We start from the raw sequence: 6,930 nt of genomic DNA on the forward strand, positions 1-6,930 counted from the left end.
GGACTCCTCTAGGGACCCCCTGTGCGTGGGGTCGCGCGGGACGTGTCCTTCTGTGCCTGGCTCCTGTCACCGTGCAGTGTCCCCCGGGTCCATCCACGTGGTGGCAGGCGGCAGGACGTCCTTCCTCGCCGAGGCTGGATGATCATTTTATGGGTGAGCCACTTTCTTCGGTGGACACTCGGGTTATTTCCACGTCTCAGTGACTGGGAATCATGCTGAAGGGGACGTGTGTGTGCAAACATCAGGCTGAGAGCCTGCTTTCCGTTCTAGTGACTACACACCGCACCAGCAGTCGCCAGATCACGGTAGTTCTACATTTAGCTTTCTGAAGAACCACCAACCCGTTTCCACAGCGGCCGCCCCGTTTCACACTCCCACCGGCCGTGTCCAAGGCGTTCAGTCTCTGCACGGCCTCCTCCAGCTTTCCGCACTTGCTCATCGGTGGGATAGGCCTTGAAGGCTGTGGCACCAGACACAGCAGGGAAGCCGGATGGGGAACAATGATGACGTGAGAGAAGGGCACCCCAGGCACGGGGCACAGCCCGTGCAAACGTCCCGGGGCAGCACTGGGCTCCCATGTCGGAGGAACAGTGAGAAGGCCCGCGTGGCTGCAGCAGAGTGGGTGAGGGGGAGAGAGGGAGGAGGGGAGGGCAGGAAGGGGCAGGGGCAGGTCTGCAGGGCCTTGAGAGCCTCAGGAGGACTAGGGCTTTCCCCCCAGAGAGGTGGGCGTCCCGGAGGGCTGCGGGCTGAGGAGGGCCAGACCTGACTCGGGTGCTCACGGGCGCCCTCCGATGGCCGCCATGGGGAGGACGGACTTGGAGGGATGAAGGCCCGAGCCGGGGATCCACGGCGGAGGGGACTGCTCTGGTCCCCGCGGGCGTGATGGGGGCTGCACCGGGTGGGGGCAGAGGAGGGGGCAGGATCCAGGAAGTGAGGCGGGGAGGAGAAGGCCCCGCGACGCAGCCGGCGCACCTGGACGTCATGCCCGCCGCGTCCAGCAGGTGCCGCTCTCGAGCTCTCCGGCCTTCCCGCACACCGGCAGGCTCCGACGCGCGCTTTTCCGCGGGAGGGCCTCTCCTCCTCCTCTCGTGGGGAAACCAAGGCACGGAGCGGCCAGTTCCTTGCCCTGACGGTAGGCCAGCGCTCGCCAGACATGGGCGCCAGCCGCGGCCGGTCCAGCGAGGCGCGGACACGAACTAAATGAAAACACACGATCTTTGTTTTTTAAAAAAAAAAATAGGGGCATTTCAAGACGGAAAACCTGCAGAACCGGGTTGCTACGCCCACGAAGCCTGCCCCACTGACCTGTCGACGGCCACCTGGGGCTGTGAATGATGCCGCTGTGAACACAGGTACGCAAGTGCCTGGAGAGTGCTTGCCATTCTCCTGGATATAAAACTAGCAGTGAAATCGAGGCAGGAAGACTTTCTCGTCTTCTCCAAAGAAATGATCAGTTAAAAACTTGGTTATCCCAGCATTGACTTCGGGCCTTTGCCGGGGGTGGGCAGGACCTGAGGTGTGGCCAAGGGCCGGCGGGGACAGCCGTGGCCCTCAGCGGCCAGTACTCCCGGCAGCCGAGGACTGGGAGGTACTTGGAAACGACGTACAGATCGTATTCTTGTTAGGCACAAAGGACGCTTGTAAAACCAGAGACGCAGCAAGGCGCGTGCCGTTCAGGAAATAGGAGACGGGAAGGAACGGACGCAGCTCCGTGGCGCATGCGCCGTGGCCAAAGCCAGTCCCTGGGAAACCCCTTCTAAGCCACCGTTCCCCAGTTAGGTTTCTCTCCGCGCAAGGTCGCCCCTACGGTCACCAGCGGCCTGGGCCACATGTCCACCGCTGCCCCGCACGCTGCAGCCCCAGGCTGAAATTTAACCGGGCGCCCGTCAGCGGTCCAGGGTGGCTAGCGCGGCCTGGGGACCGTGGTTAGTGACACTGTACCGCACAGGTGAACGTGGATGAGAGGGGATCTTAGAAGCCTTCATCCCGGGAAAACAAAATGTCCCCTAACGAGACCCCTCGTGTGATGGTTTCACGATGGGCACAAATATCGGATCGTCACGCTGTACATCTGAAACGAACGCAAAATTATATGCCTGCTTAAACTAGATAAGCGTTGGGGCGCCTGGGTGGCTCAGTCCGTTGAACGGTTGACTCTTGATCTCTGCTCAGGTCATGATCCGGGTGTCGTCTCTCCCTTCTGCCCATCCCCCCGCTCGTGATCTCTCTCTCTCTCTCTCTCTCTCTCTCAAAAAAAAAAAAAAATATATATATATATATATATAATAAAATAAATAAATGAAAAGACTGCCATCTCTCGACTGAATTGTCATTTGATCCGAGTCTATGCAGTCGATGGTGGTGTTTAGATCTTCTATATTCTTCCTAATACTCTGCCCGCTTATTCTACTGATTACGGAGAGAGGGGTGTCAACGTTTGGGAGCAGATTTGTGGATCTGCGGATTTCTCCTTTCAGGCCTTTCATATTTTGCTTTTCTGTGCCTCGTGCATACACGCTCCGGTGGCCATGTCCTCTGTGAATTGATTCTCTTATGTAATGTCCCTCTTTGCTTCCTTGCTTTTTTTTTTTATTGTTTAAATTTAAGCTAGGTTTTTAAAATTTACTTATTTACATAACAGTTTCTAAAAATGTATTTATTTTTTTTAAAGAAACTAACACTTTAATTTTTTCATGTTTATTTTTGAGAGAGAGAGCGAGTGAGCACGGGAGGGGCAGAGAGAGGGGGACCCCAGGCTCTGTGCTGACAGCAGAGACATCGATGTGGGGCTCAAACCCCCCAACCATGAGATCGTGACCTGAGCTGAAGTCGATGCTTAACCCAGCCGCCCCTAAAGTTATGTTTTTAAATTCAAGTCAGTTTTTTAAATTTATTTAAATTCAAGTTAGTTTTTAAAAATTTGTTTATTTAAATTGAAGTTAGTTTTTTTTTAATTTATGTCTTTAAATTCAAGTTAGTTTTTTTAAATTTACTTATTTAAATTCAGCTTCCTTGCTTTTCTTTACGAATGTACAGCTCAATTAAGCTACCCTAAAATTTGTGTTTCCTTTTCTCCACTTGTGAACTTTATCTGAGGAGAGCTGCGCAAGATGAACTGTGGTGAGTCATTTCTATCTATCACTCAGTGTCACATCTGTGTGACACAGAGTGCTGCGTGTCCTTGTGGGTCGTCAATCCTCACCACCAGCTGTGGCCACAGCATTCCTTTGGGTGAATATCCCACATCCGTTCTTTTGTTTTTCTTAAAAAAAAATTTTTTTTTTTAACATTTATTCATTTTTGAGGGTGAGAGAGACAGGGATGAGTGAGGGAGGGACAGAGAGAGAGGGAGACACAGAATCCGAAGCAGGCTCCAGGCTCCGAGCTGTCAGCACAGGGCCTGACATGGGGCTCGAACTCATGGACCTTGAGATCACGACCTGAGCCGACATCAAGAGTCGGACGCTTAACCGACTCAGCCACCCAGGCTCCCCGAGAGATGACAGTCTTTTTAACAAATGATGCTGGGACAACTGGACATTCACATATAGAGGAAGAAGGAGAAGGAGGAGGAAAAGCAGGAGGGGGAGGGGAAGAGGAGAGACAGGGGGAGGGGAAGGGGAGGAGGAGGGAGAAAGGAGGAGGAGGGGGGAGGAGAAGAAGGAGGAAGAGGAGGAGGGAGAAAGAGAGGGTGGGGGAAGAAGGGGAGGGGGAGGAGAAGGAGGAGGAGGGGGAGGAGGGAGAAAGAGAGGGAGGGGGAAGAAGGAGGGGGAGGAGAAGGAGGAGGAGGGGGAGGAGGGGAAGAACCTCTACTTTCATACAAGAAAGAACTCCGCGTGGTCGTAGCTCTAAATGTAACATGTAAAACAATAAAACTCCCAGAAGAGAAGATCGGAGAACATCTCCACCTCCTCGGGTTTGCCAAACAGTTCTCAGATAAAACACCGAAGACATAATCCATAAAGTTAAAAAAAAAATTTGATTCATTGAACCATCATCGAAATTTAAAACTTCTGCTCCAGGGAAGACACAATTAAGGGGACGGAAACCCGACCTACGGGCTGGGGGAAAAGCATTTGCAAACCACCCGCGCGATAAAGGACTTGCGCCCAGCCTGCCCAACGAATTTTCAAAACACGGTCATAAGAAAACAAGGCACCGAAAGGACGGCCGCTTCACCAAGAAGCACACACGGATGTCGCGTGCACACACGCGAGAGCGTTCAATGCCACTGGTCCCTCAGGGAGACACAGATGAAATCCATAAGGAGACACACACGTCTGAAAATGGCTAATACTAAAAATACAGACAATGCGAAGTGCTGGAGACGATACGGAGCAATTGGACCTCATTCATCGCTGCGGGGGGGGGGTGGCGTGGGGGGGGGGTGCAGACTGGGGTGGCCACTTGGGAAACCGATCGCAGTTCCTCACGAAGCCAAACAATGACCCTGGCCCGGAGATCCCCCTGCGAGAAATTTCTCCCCGAGAAATGAACACGGATGTTCGTCCGAACCCCGAACACGTGCGTGTGTGGCAGCACTGTTCGTGATCACTGCACCCTAGAAACAACCCCCGTGTGTTCTGTGGGTGAGCACTGCCGTGTGGGGCCCCACAACCGCTCAGCAGCCGGAAGGAACAGGTCCCCGGTGCACCCCCAGCTTGCAGAGGACGGATCTCAAATGCTCCGTGAAAGAAACCAGTCTGAAAAGCTACCTAATACAGCATTCATTTGTGCGACCTCCAGAAAAGTACTTTAGAAATCATAGCAACAAAGATCAGTGGTTTCCGGGGACTGGGGACGAGGCGAGGGTCTGACGACGAAGGAGTCCCTGGAGGGAGTATTTCTAGGTGGTGGGAGCACATTCCGTCCTCTGTTCGGGTGATAATTTACATGGCTGTGTGCCTTTGTCAAAATCCCAGAACCGCACACCAAAGAAAGTGAACACGACGCCACGTACATTTCAGAATGAAAACCAAGATAAGTCTGGGGGCGCCTGGGTGGCTCAGTGCAGTTAAGCATCCGACTTTGGCTCAGGTCATGATCTCACTGTTCAGGAGTTCGAGCCCCGCTCTGGGCTCTGCATTGACAATGCAGAGCCTGTGTGGAATTTTCTCTCTCTCTCTCCCTCTCTCTCTCTGCCCCTCGCTCACTTGTGCCCTTTCTCTCTTCAAAAGAGAGAAAAAGAAAGAAAGAAAGAAAGAAAGAAAGAAAGAAAGAAAGAAAGAAAAGATAAATCTTATTACCAAAAATTACTCCCCAAACATAGAGACACCGTAGGAGTGAGAGCATTGGGGACCGTTGGGCACTTCCTGGGGCTGGTGACATCTTCAGTCTTCACCTGGGTTCAGATCAAGTGGATGCAAGTTTCACAAGAATTTATTGGCTTATATATTCATGCTTTATGCGGTGTGTGTGTGTGTGTGTGTCTTAAAAATATGCAAGAGCTCGCCCTGCTATTCCCGAATGAACTAAAACGTGACAGATTCCCGCTGGCGCCTGGCACGGGGTGGGGGGAGGGGAGAAGTTAAGGGAACTGAAAAGGAGATTTATTTTGAAGCCGGAGAAACTCACGGAGGCCGGGCCACTGGGGGGGATCGAGGACCCCGGCCATTTGTTCCGAGGCCAGTGAGCGAGAGCCACAGAAGACGTTAAGCTAGACCCCATGACACCTGGGTCCCGTCGTGGCGTGCTGGGGGCCTGGTGACCCTCAGGGTCCTGGGCCTGGTGCCCGCATCTGGACCCGGGTCTGTGACTCAGCCTGGCCTCCGGGTTTTTGCCAAGCTGGTTATTTCTGTTCTGCTGTTCCCCGGCTCTGCGTGGCTCAGACCTATTTCTGCTTTTCATCTGCCCGGAGGGTGGAAAGTCACTTAGGCCTCCGGCTTTGGGGAGCACCTCTCCTCACAGCCATCCGGTTGTGGGTGGGGGTGGGGTGGTGAGCGAGGCAGCGCCTGCCAGCCCCAGTGACCCAACGGGGGCCCTTATCCAACTTCCCATCTGCTGTTCGTTATGAATCAACAGCAAAGAAAACCACACGGGTCTTGCGGGTCTTGCCGGTCTTGCCGTGGGGGAGGGCTGACGGTTGCTGCTCTGTGACCCCAGGCACATCACTCACCCTCTCTGAGCCTTGCTGGTGCCATCCGAGAGGTGTCCCGAATTATGTGTATCTCCAGCGGGAGGGGTTTTCCAGAACTTTCTAGAGCCTTCTAGAACCTCTCAAAGCGGGGTTTCTACCGCCAAACAGGGCAAAGATCTGCTGGATTGGAGACAACCCAAGACGTCCCCTTTGGCTGTGAGCGCCCATCCAGAAAGCAGCCATGTGTCACCGTCCTATTTCTAGGGTCCCGGGGGCCCAGGGGGCAGGGGCAGGTGGCCCCATGGCCTTGTTGGGAAAGTCCCTGAACCGCACGTTCGACCCTCAAGGTCCCCCTGTGGCTAGGCTGCCTGTCCGACCCCCCCTCCTGGTGACCTTCCTTGACCCCTATTTAAAGCCCCAACCCAAGCACCCAGCGTGCCCTACCCCCTGCTCTGCTCTCTTTTGCGCTCGGAATGTACCGTCATCCAACAGCCTTGAATGTTAAACAGGTATTTCCTTATCTGCGTCTCCATCTAGAATGTTAGGCTTAGTGTTGTCACTTTGCGCCCTGCTGTGCTCGGCACTGTCCCTGGCACACAGTGGGCACTCAGTCCTCCTCCGCAGGAAGAAGGAAGCCGCCTGGTCAGCGTTGAGAGCCTGGGGCCCTGTGGGCGACAGCAGACTCCGGGCCCTGTCTTGTTCTTCCGCCCGGCGCCCGGGCAACTCACTTCCTGGCCCTGTGCCTCAGTTTTGCATCTGCCCATTGGGGATCACGGGAAGTCGGGGCGACGTGCACCTGAGACGGCCCCTCCACGGGAGCCCCCTGGCTTCCGCCCGTTTCTGGAAAAGACCCT

The sequence above is a fragment of the Lynx rufus genome, unplaced genomic scaffold, assembly GCF_022079265.1.
Source record: "Lynx rufus isolate CCGP_SWC_20201006 ecotype Redwood Valley unplaced genomic scaffold, mLynRuf1.p SCAF_4, whole genome shotgun sequence".
NCBI lineage: Eukaryota > Metazoa > Chordata > Mammalia > Carnivora > Felidae > Lynx > Lynx rufus.